General features: G+C 36.6%; 1 long non-coding RNA gene across 2 annotated transcripts in view; it reads right to left on the bottom strand.

Annotated features, from left to right (window-relative positions):
- The window catches only part of LOC147584286 (uncharacterized), a 457,950-nt gene that overhangs the window by 140,890 nt on the left and 298,454 nt on the right, over nucleotides 1-18,606 (bottom strand). The gene's annotated exons all lie outside the window — the stretch shown is intronic.

The following is an 18,606-nucleotide window of genomic DNA, read 5'->3' as shown; positions in this document are numbered from 1 at the left end:
ATGTTCAGATAATTGGGGGGGAGGAGAAATTAGATTCCTACCTCACACCATTCAAAAAAGTAAATTTGATTAAGATCCACATCTGTGAGGCCAATCTATTGAAAAATTAGAAGAAAGTAGTAGAAAGTGGAAAGTGGAAATGGCTTTTGATGTTATATGTGAAACCTTCAAGAAAATTTGTGAGATTAAAAAATAAAATATCATCTAAAATTTCTGAGATGCAAAATATACTTTAAGCAATATAAAAGATAAATGGCATTTTTAGAGAAATTATTTGTAAACTTCATCTCAAGAAAATCAACTGACATTCTTAGCACATGCTAACCTCTCACAAAACAGAAAAATAGGATGTACAGAAAAATGAGCAAAGGATAAGAATAGGCAATCAGAGAAGTAATACAAATAGCTAATACATGAATTTTTTTAAAAAGGTTCAACATCACTATAGTAATTGAGTGAATGCAAATTAAATAATAATGAGACACCATTTTCCCCCAGGAGATTAACAAAAATTGTTTCAATTAGAAAATTCTGAGGGTTGGCAATGCTGTGGTGAAATGGAGATGTTCATACACTGGATTATTGGATTATACTTTGAAACATCTGTTCAAGGATCAGAATAATATCTATAAAAAATTTAACTGCACTTCTAGGCATCTATCCCTAAGTAAACTTCATAGCCAACAAAGATATGTATACAGCATTGTTGCTTATGGTGAAATTGCATGTTAATCAACATGGGGATACATCTAAAGAAAATATACCCACATGCACACAAAAAGCCAGACCCATATGTATTTGTATATTTTTTGTAAATATATATATGCACATTAACAAATACCAATATAAACCCTAAAACAAAGCATAGGTCTAGGTAAGTATAATCTCTACCTTGTGTGATGGAAAGAAAGGATGAAATCCAGGTTATTAAACCCATTGTTCAGCAGAGGCATTACCTTACCTTTTCATACATGAAGAAAAATTCAGTTCTCAGTTTCAGAGAGGAGCTGGAGAAACAAAATTGTTCTATATAATAAAATTTGATGAGGTATCTTCCTTCCAAGAGTAAAATGTTTGCTCTTGGGAGAGAAAAAAAAAAATAGAAAGGCAGAGAAACATGGTGGAATGGACAAAGGACTCCTAGGAACTATAATGAATAATTTCATCTTAAATTGTTCATATGGTGGTGTCAAATACTCAATCTTCCCAAACTCGCAGCAACATCTGCTCTACACAAATCTTTGTGTGTATGTGGAGGGGATGTGGTGTAGTTATGGGTGCATGCAAATTAAGGAAAGAGTCTGAGTTCCATGCTTTGGTTAGAGCCAGGGCAGAGATAAACAGCCAGAAGATATAGAGAAATAAGGAAAATAAAAAGAAGCAAGGAAGCCAGAGCCATGAAAATGTAAGCCTATCAGTAACACTCAGAAATCCTGGAAGTAAGGGCGCCTGAGTGGCTCAGTCAGTTAAACATGTGACTTCGGCTCAGGTCATGATCTCAGAGCCCATGAGTTGGAAACACCCCACCCTCATCGGGCTCTGTGCTAACAGCTCAGAGCCTGGAGCCTGCTTCGGATTCTGTGTCTCCCTCTCTTCTGCCCCTCCCCTAATCATGTTCTGTCTTTCTCTCCTTCAAAAGTAAATAAACATTAAAAATTTTTTTAAGGGGCGCCTGGGTGGCGCAGTCGGTTAAGCGTCCGACTTCAGCCAGGTCACGATCTCGCGGTCCGTGAGTTCGAGCCCCGCGTCGGGCTCTGGGCTGATGGCTCGGAGCCTGGAGCCTGTTTCCGATTCTGTGTCTCCCTCTCTCTCTGCCCCTCCCCCATTCATGGTCTGTCTCTCTCTGTCCCCAAAATAAATAAAAAACGTTGAAAAAAAAAATTTAAAAATAAATAAATAAATAAATAAATAAATAAATAAATAAATAAATTTTTAAAAAAAAAAAGAAATCTTGGAAGTGACATGTCCTTAATATAGGTCAAATAACAGAGGTTTAAGAGTTATTTGTCTAAATCATAAAGAGTGGAGATGTTCTAGTTGGTACGCAGGTTACATATGTTTGTAAATATAATGGTATAATGTTTAGGACATTCATAAACATACACTGGTATATACACTGTATATAGGAATATACACTGGTATAAAATATATCATAGAATAAAAAGAGAAGGCCTCTTTTCACCGGCTCACCGCAGTCAGTCCCACTCACTCATACAGTGCGGTGGTCTAAACACTCACATATTCATTGATATATAGAGAGGATGAGTTGAACTGTTACTATTACTGTTGATGCTTCATGACTCTCCATGTACTGCCCCATCCTACCTGCCTGACTACAATATACCAAGTACAAATGACATACTACCTAGCTATATTTAGATAAGTAAACTGACTATAATTGTGTACATTAATTGACCAAAATGAGAACTAGATATTCCTAAAATGTAGTTAGGCTTACAGGTCCAAACAAACCAGAGGATGAAGAGAACTGCATCTATGTAGAAGACAAGATCAGTGAATATAATATTGCTTTGTAGAAACTAAGAAAAAGAATAGTCCAGCTGATCAGATGTATTGATTATTAAACTGAGAAACTAATACAAGAACTTGTTTCTTAGTAAAACTTAAGTCAAGCTCAAAAGTTTAACCAGAGACAGAGTCTGAAAAAAAATCATAAAGACTAGAGACATCACATAGGAAAAAAGGCATTGACAAAGACATCTCTAAGGATCTGACAATCCCAGAGAGAGTATTAAGAGTCAACTTGGGGGTGCCTTGGTGGCTCAGTTGGCCTGGTGTCTGACTTCAGCTCAGGTCATGATCTTGAGGTTCCTGAATTCAAGCCTTGCATCAAGCTCTTTGCTGTCAGTGAAGAGCCAGCCTCAGATCCTCTGTCCCCCTCTCCCTCTGCCCTTCCCCAACTCGTGCCCCCTCCCTCTCAAAAATAAATACATATTTTTCAAAAGAGAGTCAATTTGCTGCCTGTACCCATTACCTCAACATATCAGACACCACTAATTGATCCTAGCCCCATTTTGCACAGCTGAACCAGTGATAAAGTCACAATCCTTCTTAAGCAAACAGCCCAGGCAGCAACTACCAATGGATCAGAGTTAACACAACAGATAAAAATCTTATACCACCTAAGTGATTGATTGCACAGAGATATGCAAAAATAAGCTCACTCTAAGTAAGAATGTCTCCAAGATACCTCCTTGCCAAAGCAGAATCCAATAGATATACTGGATACATACATATATTTATGGATATATATATATATATATATATATATATATACTAGAGATATAGATAGATAGATAGATAGATAGATAGATAGATAGATAGATAGATAGATATAGATATATATATATATTCCAGCCAGAGTATGCATTATATATGTATAGTTTTTACCCTGTCAATCACTGTGTCATCAAGTGTTACAGAACCGAGGTGCCCTCAAAGCTATAATCAGGAAAAAATTCACCTCAGTCTTCAAATTTTAACAATAACAACAAATAGCCTAGTCATGGTATAGAAATATAAAATGCCAGAAGGAATACAGAAGACCTCATTCCAGCTTTCAACTTCCTCTCTCCTGCCTCACCACGGAAAAACTCAAAGCAGGGATTACCAGCTCCCCTGACAAACCCGTCAGCCTACTCCACTCCTAATCATGCAGAGAACAAAAATCTCCCGCTACACAATATCTGTGGCTGGGGGAGGGGAGCAGGATTTCTGCTCCAGATCAGAAGAGCAAAGAATTGCATTTGTCCTAGAGAAGGCTCCTGCAAAGTTTCTGCTGAATTGAGCTTTACATGCGGATGGAAAAATCTAGTGTAAGGCATGTGGTTGCATTAATTATAAGATTTCAATTTGACAGTTTAATTAGGAAAAGGAGAGTTAGTGTAGGGCTTGCAGAATTCATGATGAATCACATACTCCAACAGACTTCATTTTCATATTTCAATTACACACATTTCTAACTGATGAACAGCAACATAGCATTTTCTGTTTAATAAATGTGATATCTGTTGGAATTGATAACATTAGTTCAGTAATTACTGAACCATTATTGTCAGGCTTTTAAAAAACATGGAAAAGAAGCTTTAGTTATTAAAGTTTAGCATCAGCACAAAACTACATTTTCAAATGTTCCTACTAAACAGCTTTTTAACAGTGCATTAGCTATCCCTTACAGGTAGAAAGGTAAAACTCAATAGCAGGTATTTGTACAGGATTGATTTTGATCCAATCATACCTATTGGATTCGCTGACATACTACTGTGGCTATTATGTTCCTTCTAAATCTTTATTCAGAATTCAGGACAAAACAAAACAAAACAGGGGAGCAGAACTTAAGATCTGAATGACATGCAAATCATGCAAAGATTCCCATATTAGCTTAAAATAATAATAAAATAAAATAACTTATTTTCATCGATCTAAAGATAAATGTAGATTCAACAAGGAGCAAACTTTAAGTGACTCCGTCTGTCAAAACATGTGGAAACTTACGAGTTCTTTCTCAGAGTGCCTGCTTTGAGTTCTGGGAACCAAAGTTGAAAAGCTGGGTAGGTTCATAGATGCACTAGGGTCTTTTCTGTTGCATGGGGTTAGAGACAAACAGAAGTTCATTAAATCAAATACAGATGTCAGTTTCCTCTGGGACTTAAAAAAAAAAAAAAAAGATCATATCCTACAATGAACACAACTACATACACTAGAAGTGAAGCACATTTCTATTTTTTAAATTACTTCCAAAGTTTTTCATAATGATCTTGACTTCTATCTACCTGAACTACCTGCTTACTACTGTTTGTCTTGCAAAAATCTTGATGATATTTTGCTTAATAAAGCACATTTATATGTTTGTGTGTATATGTATATGTATGTATATATTTGTATATGTATCAAAAATATTTCTAAACATTCAAGTCACAAAAAATAGAAAAAGAGTCTTGCAACATATCACCTCTTACATGTTAGAATTATACTTGTAAAGGATTTGTGTTTTACAGTTTCAAAAAGTAAGTCCTATTTCTGCACATGATTAGTAATTCATTTCCATTAGTTTCAGGGGGAATGCTGTGGAACTGAGTATTTTGCTGATTGCTTCAGAATGTTAAATAAACTACCATAAAGTAGCTAGCATAGTGCCTAATACATTGCTCAATAAATGGTAGCTATTATTATTGTTAGAGGGCCTGATTTTCTTGCACAAAAATTAAAATAATACAAACATATAAACATACAAAAATTATAACACAAAAGTAAGAAGTCTGAAAATTATTTCAAATTTAAAAAGAAAAATCAGAAAGAAATGATATTCCTATCTGCAAATGGCACAGCAGTAAGAAAATATTTAAATTTAACATTCTTAGTTCCTTCCACAAACCACAGCTTGATTAATGTGCAAATGGCTATTTTCAGGACTTAGAATTGTTCTGCCCTGCCATGGGGTGGCAATATAGGTGCAATAAATAAATAAATAAATAAGTCAGAAAAGAATAGCACTTAAGCACTAGAGATTTCCACTTCTCATTTTGTAAATAACTGAGGCCTAGAAAAGCAAACTTCTTTTCTCAGAATCATAATAGCTAATAAATATCAGACTAGATTGTATGCTAATATACTGTTCTGTCCACTTTAGCAACAGTTACCAAAATATGGCCCCCAGAGCTCAGGGAATCCCCAATTTCCTTTCAGGACCCATAAACCCAAAACTAATTTCCCAGGAATCCTAACACATTATTTTTTAAAATAACTCTACTGACATTTGCACTGATGGCACAAAAGAAATAGCTGGTAAAACTGCTGACACCTTCGAATGAATGAAAGCAGTGTCACCAAATTCTATTAGTAGTCACTGTATTCATCACTGCCACAATCACTATATAAAAATAAATAAAAAGCCAGTTTCGTTAATATCAAGTTTTGAGTACACATCTTTTCAATATTCTGTGTGACAAATGGGAAGCACACCTAAATCCTTTCTGCATATTTAAGGACAATGGTTGTCTCTAGGAAAAGCTCTATGTGATTGTTCAAGAACAAGTTTTGACTTGAAAGAATGAACTTTGGTTATTCAGATTTGCCTATTTGGCAGGCAATGTCTTGGAACTGACAAAAAATGACTCTGTCACTTCAGGGAAACTATCTGGACAGTATTTTTTTGCCGAAGGTAAAATTTAAGCTTTCACGCAAAACTTAGAACTTTGGAAATTTGCATCTGTCATCATGATAGCATCCCCAATACTTAAAGACTTTTCTGATAAATTGCTGATGACTTTAATGAATCTGACTTATTGATATTGTGCAATAAAATGTGTCATCCATTGGTAGATATGCATAACATAGTAGACCATTATTTTCTAAATCATCAATAATGATGTTATAAAATCATGTGTGGGTAAAGTAAATTTTAAGTTTAAAATAGACCAATGGATTTTAATGTAACAGGTACAAAAGTTCTTGGCATGGCTTTAGATTCTACACTGTAAATGATCTTTAAGATTATTAGCACTTGCTGAGTTTTGGTGTAGTATCAAAGAAGAATATTCATAATTATCTGAAAATGCTATTAAAATATTCCCACTTTTCTAACTATACATGTATATAAGACTAGATTTTCTTTATATTACTGAATCAAAACAATAGATAACAGGTTGAATGAAAAAGGAAATATGTTTTCTATTAAACCAGACATTAAAGATATTTATAAATATGTAAAAGAATTCCATTTTTCTCATTAAATATGTGCATGTTTTGGAAAATGTAGGTATTTTTTTCATAAGAATATGTTTTGTTATTTTTACTTATATAAAGTAATGGCCTTAAAGTTATTTTTAAATGAGTCAATAAAAGTTTTCAGCTTTCTTAGCTTTAATTTCTTTTTTGTTTCTTTACTTATTTTTTGAAAGACAGAGCATGAGCAATGGAGGGGGAGAGAGACACACACACAGAATCTAAAGCAGGCTGCAGGCTCCAAGCTGTCAGCACAGAGCCCAACGCAGGCTCAAACTGTGAGATCATGACCTGAAATGAAGTCAAACATTTAACTGACTGAGCCACCCAGGCGCCCCTCTTAGCTTGAATTTCTAATACGGTATACATTGATACTTCTCACAAAAACAAAAGGTCTTTTTGATCTTCAACAAATTTTAAGACTATAAAAAGCTCCTGAGTCCAAAAAGTTCGAAAACTACTGCACTGTGCTGGCCAATAGAGATGACAAATAGGTTTCAAATAACATATAAATTTTGATGAGTTAGTAATGGCTACACAGAATTGGTAGAGAAGGACCTAAAACTCATGTTTTGACCTTTGAAGATAGGAAATTAGAAAATGTAGTGTTCAAGCCACATTTTACCCCAAAACACATCATGGAACATTCCAGATCTTTCAGAGCATTCTACATAGTCCAATGTCCTACTCATCTTTCTCTTCCTCACAGTATTAAGCATAGTCCCTCCACAGAGGAGACTAACAAATGTTAACAACTTTAACTAAATCTAATAAACATCATGCTAATAACTCTTTTTACAAATTCTGATACAAGGTGGAGGGCCAATTGTTACAGTTCTAGGAAGCAAGTGCCAAAAAAAATGTCTTAAGGTGAAGAGGAAATAGAGTAGGCAACTACATAGGTTGTATGATTTCAAGGGAACAGAATAAATTTCTACCCTTAAGAAAACTTTTTTTAAACCTCATAATTAGTGCCTGAATTCATTTTTATAATTGGAGAGATGGCCTTTTATTCTACAATGAAAATGTCAAAATACAAATACTCTAAGGAGAGGTAGCATATTCATTTGAATTCACAATAAATTAAAAATGATTGATATTATCCAGGTTTCAAAGTGACATGATCAAAAGAAAATAATAGGGTAGAAGATCCCAGATGAAAGACACTAAGAGAAGGTAAAAGAAATGACACTAAGTGGAAAAACTGAAGGTTCAAAAGAAAACTTTTATTTATTTCATAATTTGATATAAAGCCAGTCATGTTTTCAGATTCTCTAGAACAACAACAAAATTCTAATCATGTATTTTCCAGTCCATACACAATATTGTAACTTACATAGAATAACAATCTACTAAATAAAAATCAGATTGTCTTGCAACCTAAATCTAGCCTACTGGTCTATGTGGCAGCTAACAGTCTATCAAGTTACTATGCTGCATGTCTAGTATGCACACTTCAACAAGAGTTCCCTCTTGCAGTGAAAGGAAAGAAGGCAGACTTTCAAATATGCAGTGATGGCTCAGCATAATGGAAAAAGAACTAGAGTAGAGATAGTAACTTGGGTTCAACCCAACCCCTGACTATTGATCATTAGCCCTGTGACTTTGGGCAAGTTTTTTATGCTCTCTTGGTCTGTTTTCCCTTAAGGGAAAGGATCTAATGATCTTTTTTTGAAATATAAAATGCAATAGTTTTAAATTTAATTATTTAGATAGGAAATTAACATTTCTGTCACAGACATTATTTTTAGCATGTCTCATTGGAATTTTGTAGAACAATATTTCCTTCAAGGAAAATCAGAATACAGAATATTAAAAGCATTTTAATGAGACAAATTATGTGAGGAGAAAAATCTATATTTAAGCCACTCTTTTGTTTATCTCAATTTTTCATTAACCAGTTAAGGACATAATACTTTTTCACTCTGCTTTACCCAGCAATGCCCAAAGGGCTACCACCTGAATAATAAGAAAACTGCTTATAAAGAGTTTAAAATGGGAATTGTTTCTATCAAAACCCATCTCTGGCTATTTCCTAAGGGAATTTTAAGAGTTCAAGATGTCATAATCATGCATTTCCTCGCCCTTATAAAAATATTACATGGTATACAATGAAAATCTACTCTTTTCCTCTTGCTGTTACCTCAAGAAATACCAAAAATAATTTTGTGAGGCACAGTGTTTGTCATTTTAATTCTGTTGACAACTATGTGTAGTCACGGTTTCCCCTACTGTTTGTTGAATATAACTCCAATCCTAGAATCACTTTAGAGTAGAAAGAGTAGTCTTTTTTAATATAAGGGCCAGTGTCATATTGTGAACTCTTGATAGCTTTAAAAATCTCCCTCCCATTTTAAAATGTGCTGTAAAATGTGTTTTTAAAAATATCCACTGGGGGTGCCTGGTTGGCTCAGTCTGTCAGACTTCTGACTTCAGCTCAGGTCATGATTTCGTGGTCTGTGAGTCCGAGCCCTGCATCAGGCTCTGTGCTGACAGCTCAGAGCCCAGAGCCTGCTTCAGATTCTGTGCCTCCCTCTCTCTCTGCCCCTCCGCTACTCTCTCTCTCTCAAAAATACATAAACATTAAAAATTTAAAAAATAATAATAAAAATACACTCTTCACTAATAACAGCTATACACTAGATTTCATTAAACCACCAAAATGACCCATCACCCAAATTCTCTACCTGAGCTAAGTTTGTCAGTTACTACCCTAATCCTTCCTTTTACTTGTAGCTTCTCTTTTTTATTTGGAACTCTTCGACATCTGTTGATATTTGTATGAATTTCCCCTAAGGTCCTAAAAAAGAAAAGGAAAAGAAAATCTAACAAACAAAATTTAATTAAACACCAGAAAACAGAATGGCTGTCAAATTATCCCATGATTACAATAGATTTATCGGGAGAAACTCTCCCTCTTACTTGCCAAAGGCTGCATGACTGACAGAATTATTGACTTGGAGCATGAAATGAAGAACAGCTGTCAATATGGAGCATTTTTTTAACCCAGTTAATCAACAAAGTTTCTTATTTGGTCTTCAGACAGAGTAGTGCACAGTAATAATACTTGAGATTACAAAATTTGCTCTGTGTGCTATACTGCACATGGGCCATTGCTTTTGTGCCAAAGATCTCATCACTCTCTCTGGGTTGGAGGGAGTGAGACGACTTTAAGAAGATAAAACCTAGACCTGGACTGGTCACCATGGTAATTCACATCCAGAATAACTGAAATAATGGTCTCCAGTCTTCATTTGTTTCTTATGTTCTTTTTTTTTTTTTTACTGGAGTTTCTAAATTATTTTAAAATTCCAGGAAGAGCATTTGTAACAAATATAGAAGTCCTCCAAGATTTTGCTGTCCTTTAAAATACAAGTCAAGGATCAATTATCAAAACAAACTCATCCCGTTAATCAGTTTACGAAGGTGCAAATTATTTGTTCAGAATACAATGCCAGTGAGGCTGCTTTGTTTAATAACAATTCTAACAGTAAGAATCCCTGGGGCAGGAAGCAAGTAATCAAGAATCCATCTCTGAAACTTTGAGAATGCTGGCAACAGTCTATTATAATGCATAGTTACAGGGAGACCTTGTACAGAAAACAATACACTGAAATAGACCAGACTTGTTATGAAACAATAAACTTAAATATAGCTCAGGACTTGACACAGCTAAGTGATTTTTGCCTTCTAGGATCGAATTTAACACTCTAGGCTAAGTATTTCAAACAGATTTTTCTACTGTCCACTTCACATACTTGAATACATATACCTTAATCACATTTGGTGGGCAATTTTAACAATGTGCATGTTCACAGAGGGTCATGACATCATTAAAACCGAACATGAATGGCTAAAGGAGCTGATGTAAAGATTGTTTAGTCAATGAAACAGACTATCTGAGCACTTCCAGTATTCACAATATACTAAAAGAGATAAAGGACACCAAAAAATTGTCTGAATACATTCCACAAATACAGCAGCCAGCCATTCATATGCCAGTGAAATGGCAAGTGAAAACAGTCATAGGGTTTGAGAGGAAGGAAGAGAGGCTAAACTGAAGAAATGGGTTGAGCTTAAATATTGCATAGCAAGAGAAGGAACTACAGCAGATATTGAGAAAGGTGTAGAACTGTGCACTATGTAGAATAGATAGACAGTGGTCCACCATTGGGACTGACAGCAAGGGTCCTTGAGAAATAATAGTGGAGGGTAAATCCAGAAAGGCACATTGAGACCTCTTTGTGCAGAATACAGGGCTGGAATGCCAAACACAATTCCCCCCCCCCCTTTTTTCCAGCACAGTATCTCATGGCTTTGGGAGAATGCTGTGAGGGTTACATGACAAGTATTATTTTCCCCAACTCAGAGGTGGGGTCAGGAATGCTGGGAAGAGGTCAGGGTCACACAGAGAGTGACACAGGGAATGACAGAGAGTCCTGTTTCCCAGTCCAGCCATCTCTCAGCCAAGATACACTACAATCTCCCTGCCTCTTTCCCAGGTTCCAAACTACTGAAATGGAATGACCGTGCTGGAATGAGCTAAAATGCTGGAACCTCCCCTTATTTTTTCCTTCCTCTGTGACAAGAAAGAAAAGAGAGGAGGACTATTGAACTTTAAACTTCCTGATAAACTATAATGTGGGAAAGTGCCATTTTTAGGTTTACATGAAGGAGTTACCTCTGAGAATGGCCCCTTGGCCTGTGAAAAACTAGAAACATCCCAGGAAGTCACTGAAATGTTGTAGCACTGTGAGAATTTGTATAAAAATAAACACTGGATTATTTCAGGCCTACTCCCTTGAGAAAATGAACCAGAATTACTCAGAACTACTAGCCTAATCTTGACAGAACAGAGGAAATTAACAACTGAAGCCAGATTTCTTTTTTCCCTTAAAAAAAAAACAACCTATTTGTGACATTTTGGAAAATGAAAAAAGAATCAGGTTAACCATGTGATTCAAATGACCCTGAAAGTAAGATAGTTGAGTTCCCTGATGAGAAAACACAGTGTAGACCATTGCTTCTTAGAGGGGGTCAGCTGGAAGCCACAGAACCCACAGAAGTTAAACTCATGGATTCAAAGAGGCACATAATTCAGTTCTCTGTAAACTCTATTCTCTAGAGCCTGGTAGATTTTTTAAGATTTTGCTCAGTTCCCTATCCACCCCCCCCCCCCCCCCCCCGCCCTGCCGCCTCAGGAGAAATAAAGATTTAAAGGCCAAAAGAAGCACACACCACGTCACTGTGGAAGCTGCCCCCAAGTTTGACTAAAGTGCTTCCTTTCCACTGAAAAATAATTTCCCATTTCTTTCTGGTTTGAAAGAAATCTCTTTTCGGTTGCCAAATCAGTCCACAATCCAATTCATATTTGTAACAAGAATGACTAAACAGCAGCTCAGAGTCATTTATTAAAATGTTGAAGATAATCACTTCTCAGCAACACCACATTATATACTTTAGTTCAGTCAATACAGCAGGCACATGCTCAGTCCCTTCTAGTGCCTAGCACTGTCCCTTCAGCTGTGAAAATGTAAGTCACAAGCCTTCTGTTCAAGAAATTATTGCACTTCCATACACAAACAGATCTATACACACAAATCTATAGCTCCCTGACTTGTACCTTTCTGGGGACACAGAGACAATCCAGGGACATAACATGAAGCAGAGAAGGAAAATGAAGTTAATATCATGCCCCCTTATTTCTTACAGCTAACTATGGGCCCTTATTTCTGGTGCAGAAAATTAACTCATGAAAAAAAAAAAAAGATATCACAAGAAATATCCTAAGAGAAGATGTAGCTTCAGCTAAGACTAAATTATTGGCCAGGTATTTGGGGGTTTTTATGCTTAATCACACAGAAAAATGGGAATATAGATGGCTTTTTTCTTTCCATGCTTCAGTGTGTCCCTGAGAAGAGCATGTTCCATTTTGAAATTAGGATCACTACCGTAGATAGCCCAAGTATAAGGACACCTCTGGCCACCTCTTCCACACAAAGGAGGTAACCAAGTGCACCACTAGAAACTCTGACAATAGAAAAGGTATCTCTTACTGTCTAAGGATAGCTTGTAAAGCAATCACATCCATTTTTGGTGTGACCCACATAATGAACCAATGCATTTGATTATTTGGCGAAGGCTCCATTGATTATTTTGGCTTTTTTTTCTCTTCCTTTAATTGTGTAAAGAACATCCCCAGATAAGGATGTGCTGATGAAGGGCTCTGGTGCAGACAAAGGCTGGGGAGGTCTAAGCTACCTGATCATGCAGTTTTCTTGTGCTTTCTAGTCTGCTCAGGCTCAACAACATCTTTCATTTATTATGACAGTTCCACCTAACTCAAAACCGTATGGGGCATCCAACAGAACACAGTTCATAAAAGTCGTTACCAGGATCCAGTAACATCTCAGAAGCTATTTCCGTACTGCAGATGGCACAGCCTCACTCTGGAATTGTAGGGTCTTCAATATCAATCTCCCAATGGGCTTGCCATAAGCTGTTTACTACATCCTTTCCCACCACTGACACCTCCAGCATCCTAGTCTCCTAGAAAGTAAACCCCCAAGGGGATGTTTGCTTGCCTTATAATTTTAATCAGCTGCGAAGCCATTTCCTGTTCTAGGCCCCACATAAAGCTAAGTCTTTTGTATCATATCATATCATATGCATATCAACTAGAACATTATTTCTAAGTATAGAATGTATCACCTTCAGAACACAAAGAGGCTTACCAAACATTATGCCTTCTTTGTGGTAGGAGATGTACGTGTCTTTAATTTTAGATGAAATATACCAGCATGCTCTTGACTACTGTATGTCTAAAAAATTACAGACATATCATGTATCTGAATTGTCAGTGGGTTTCCCACACTTTGAGGCCAATGTGCCTTACTGAGACCTCCACCATACTAATCACAACTCCCTCATTCTTTCTTATTAGCATGTTATTAATACAATATAGATCAATGTGATACTCTATGGATGGTCTAGATGTTCCTCTGACTATATCATGACAGAGAGTGGGAGGGTTAATATATACCTGGAACAAAACTTTAAATGTATATTATTTCCCTTTCCACATAAGTACAAATTATTTCAAATCCTCTTTTCTGACTACAGTAGAAAAGAATGAATTTGCTACCTTAAGCCTCATGCCATATACCTGAGAATATATTCATTTACTCAAGGAAAAATGGCACTTCCGACACTCAGGACTATACTTGGTTGAGCTTGTAGCAGTCTATAATCATTCTCAAAGGTCTATTCAGTTTCTGCAGGGAACAGACTTAATTAAATAGAAATATGATGCAGACTACAATTCCTTCATCGTTTGACTCCTTAAGGGTGACCCCAATCTCTGTAATGCCTCCCAGAAGTCAATACCGTTTGTGATTCACTATTTTGATGGAGGGAGGAAGTAATTCCAAAAGCTTCTACTTAGTATTCTCCACCATAATAACACTTACTCCACAGTCCAAGGATTCAATTGGTGTTATTACAACTGCTGAGTATCTTGATCCTAAATTTTATATTTGGGGATTGGTTAAATGTAAACTATGTGGGATTAAAAACCTAGTCAACCTGCTTTAAAATGAACTTTGGCCAGGACTCTACTAAATATTTGGACCTTTATTCCCCTAACTCTAACAGGGACATGGCAGTCCTTCAGGTCTCCATGTATCAATGTCAATTCAGACCCTGTGTCAAATAGCCCTGGAAATGTCTGGCATATCCCTTTCCCTATCCACAGAATCTCTTGGGGAAAGATTAGATGAGTTATTATAGTATATACCTGACATTGTATCGCCAACAGTTCCCTGAGAGATCCAGCAACCTCATCAGTCATTGGATTCTGTCTGAAATCTAACTCAAGTACTAAAATAGGGTAAGAGAATGCAGCTTCCTTTTAGAGCAACAATCTTTGGATACCTTCTCATCACCCATTCTTGTTTTCTTTTTATAGCACATATTAAGTATTTAACATGAAAGCTGTCTATTTCGACTTAGGAAAGCCATGTTCTATGAACCACAACCTTCCCTGTGGACAACCTCCTTAGCCATCCCCCTTACCCTGCCAGTTCTTAAAATAATTGTGACACCCCTGGATTTTAGTGGTTAAGCACTGCCACCTCATCCTCATTGCTGCAGAGACCCATTATTCTCATGAGCTCACAAAGATCCCAGCTCAATGACTGCCAATGAGCCATTAGCACCAGCCGACAGAGAAGAACCACCACTAAACCTCTCAGGGATGCTGATACCCCTCTCACCAATGAGTTTCTGATGGCCTTGGTGATTAGGGTGTCTGCTGGGCCCTCCTTGCAACATAATTCCCTGGTGGGTCTTTTGACCTCACATGATATATGAATTCCAGCATGCCCACTTCCCTGAGCCCCATCATCTTCCCCAGAAATTCAGGCATTTTATTTTACTAAGTATGGGCCATCACTGTCTTCAGGCTTCAAACAGCCACTCTAGCATTGAGTTTTCCTCTTCCCCAGGGGTCCCTGACCCAATGTTAAATTCCATGGAAAGACAATATACTGCAAATAAATGACAAACTCTTATTTATCCAGTCTTATGTCTTGGTCCCCTTGATCAAACATGCTCAAAATCTAATCCCATGACTCCTACCAGTACACATTAGCTCATCCTTGCAGCTCCCTCAATATGACTGCTATAAATATGCCCTTTACCCTGATCCTTGAATTCCCAAAGCATTTTTTATTTGCCCTCAATAGCATTAAGACCAAGCCATCAATCATACACTTATTTTTTTATTAAAATTTTTTTAATGTTTATTTTTGAGAGAGAGAGAGCATGAGCAGTGGAGGGGCAGAGAAAGAGGGAGACACTGAATCTGAAGCAGGCTCCAGGCTCTGAGCTATCAACACAGAGCCCAGTGCAGGGCTTGAACCCACAGACCATGAGATCATGACCTGAGCCAAAGCCAGATGCTTAGCCAACTGAGCCACCCAGATGCCCCTATCATACACTTATAACAAAGAAAGTGTTTAGTTTTAATTTGTCACAAAAGTGTTTAGTTTTAATTCAAAAAATTGTATCTGTTCAGATACTTTTACAGCAGGCAGTGGATACCCCAACAGTTGTCCTTAGTTTCTGATTCCTCCTAAGTCCTAGATTCCCTCCCAGTCACAAAACAGCTGCCAGGGGCCACTGGGCCTGACTGCTACTTTCTTTATGTCTAGAGTGAGAGAGAAAGAAATATTTTTTTTTTCTTTCCTACTAGCAGAATTAAAAACCCTCTCTTCACTCTGATTAGGGCATTTGGCCAACATACCCACCAGTGGCATTCGACCATGCAAATAACTGGGAGCAGCTGTGGCCTGAGTGGCTTCCCTTTGATTAACTTATTAACTCCAATCATAGTACATAGGTATTTTTGCATTTTTATATTGCTTTTGTTTATTTGTGATATTTTTGTTTTGTTTTATTCTATTTTCTCAGCTATATTCCCAGTGTATAGAGTAGCACCTGGCCATAATTGGTACTCAGTAATTATTTTTTGAATGAATGAAAGGGCTGATTAGGATGCTCTTCTGAAACTGAGGATAGGGTGAATTCCTGAAGCAAACTGAGCAACTTGTTAGGAAAGGAAAATGGACACAGAGTAGCCAACCAATATAATCTGCCTTTCTATTTTGAAGCAGACTTTGAGTAAGTGATTTTTTTCTCAAGCTGTGGGCTCCACATAACTATCTCAACAGAAGAAAAATATCATTTCAAATGATGAGTAGAACTAATCAAACAAATGTTCTTTGTCCCTATGAGTTAGTTCTGGCCCTATTTGGAAATACTTCGTTTTCTTTGTGTTAATCAAAGTTAAGATACTTTTTTTTCCTCTTTAAAATGACTAGCACTTACAGGGCTCTGAAGGAGGTGTTGTTCTTTAAAATCATCATATACTCATATGCCTGATATTCAAAATAATCACTCTCAAGCAATATAATATCTAATGTGAGAATTCAATATCTTCTGCCATTAACAACATCATTAATAACAAATGTCTGTTTAATTACTCTTGCTAAGATTAAAAAGGCCATTATTCTTGTAACTTGAGAAATTCATTAGCTGGAAAAGGCTGTTTAATGCCAAATGCACTCCTTAAAGATGCAGTCTTCTATATTTGAAGGTATTTCTGACATTCATGCATTTGCATTACTTTAAAAAAGCACTACCCAACTGGGCTGAAGATCATGCTGTGACAATAAGCAAGCACTGTAACATTTCAAAATCAGAAATGAAGCTACAAGACATTTTACAATACCATACAGAGTCTGTTCTTTCGAATATTTAAATTCCACACACTGAGCCCATTATTCATCAGTCACCTCTCACTAATACTGTGCTCAAATGAGTCTTGTACCAACACAGTGCATCCTCAGGTACAGTTAATATTCATAAGCACCTCCTCCAAAGGGACTCAGAACCATAACTTAAGATCTCTGCAAGTCAATTTTAAAGTCTGAGACTTCAAGGAATTTAGACCCATTAAATGAAAATTACAAGATGGGATTTAGAACAACATCTTTCTTAATCCACTGTTACGGCTCAATATATTTTTAGCACAAAAACCTGCTTAACATTTAGTAAAAATTAGATCAGTGACAGTATACTCACAGAAAGCAATTCAAATTGCTTCAGTAGTAATGGTTATATACAATATGTTGTACCATTCTTTCACTTTTTTACCACAGTGAACAATAAATCAAAGTCCTAAAACAAGCTACAGTGAAGCATATCTCCTTACTTCTAGGATCTATCTACGTACTGAATTTGATTTACATTTCCTACTCATGTTTGGGTTCTGAGAGACAAGACTTAAACAACAGAGGGGCAGGAGGAATTGCAGAGTTCAAGCCAATCAAGGTGAATTACTATCTGGAAGGAAGTTGCTGTTCAGACAGTGTCTTGCAATAAAGGAATGTTTTCTCTTCTTCCCTTTCTTAATCTAATAAATATAAATTGAGCACCTCTTCAGTGTCAGGAATCAGGCTACCATTTATTTAGAGTTGAATAAGACATGGTGAGCTGCCATCAAGGAGCTCTTACAACCTGATTATCAAGGTTGCTAAACTAGCTAAAGGCTAGTAGATGCAGTCCTGTTGTAGGTGCTGTGCTACACATTCATGCAGGACATAGTAGGACACAAACAGGAAGTGAGAAGTTCTGTAGAGTCAGTAAAAGCATGTGAAAAAGCATAGAAGGATTACATTTTGATGGATCTTAAAGGATAAATAGGGCTTTAGTCATTTTTTTCTTACTTGCCTTTCATGTGACAGGGAAGAATAGGTGAAGGGAGAGTCTGTACTAACCTCAAATTTCATGCAATGAGTTTGATTTCTGTTCCTGCTAGACAGAGGAGCACTGTTAGTCTGATTTGTTGCTTTGTAGGTTTGTTTGTTTGTTTGTTTGTTTCCATCTGTCTGGAGAGACACTAGATCCAAAAAGCTCGTGGTTTCAGCACCATTTGCACTGCTTTGGGGGATGTTTACCTGTGAGAAAGGTAGTATCTTCCAAACTGTCTTATCAATTGTTACCTATCATTGCTCTCTGTTGCAGTGCACTGGTGCTTACAGTATAAACTTACAAGGATCTTAACCAAAAGCAATAAGCCGATTTTTCTTTATTTCTCTGCTTGAAAATACATGCCTACACGATGTTAAGTACCTGGGATGATTAGGTTAAGCAATGATGTTGTAACAATTTGTGATAATAGTCAAGTGAAAGAACATACCTAATTATGCAAAAAATAAGAATAGCTCATTCTGAGAAGGAAACTGTTAAAGTTAGCCATCCATGGAACAGACTGCTTTCTAATTTGCTAAATTCCCTTAT

The sequence above is a fragment of the Puma concolor genome, chromosome A1 (genome assembly GCF_028749965.1).
Source record: "Puma concolor isolate L17-30 chromosome A1, mPumCon1.1.hap2, whole genome shotgun sequence".
Taxonomy (NCBI): domain Eukaryota; kingdom Metazoa; phylum Chordata; class Mammalia; order Carnivora; family Felidae; genus Puma; species Puma concolor.
The sequence above is the reverse complement of the archived record's forward strand: the minus strand, read 5'-3'. Positions and strand labels throughout refer to the sequence as shown.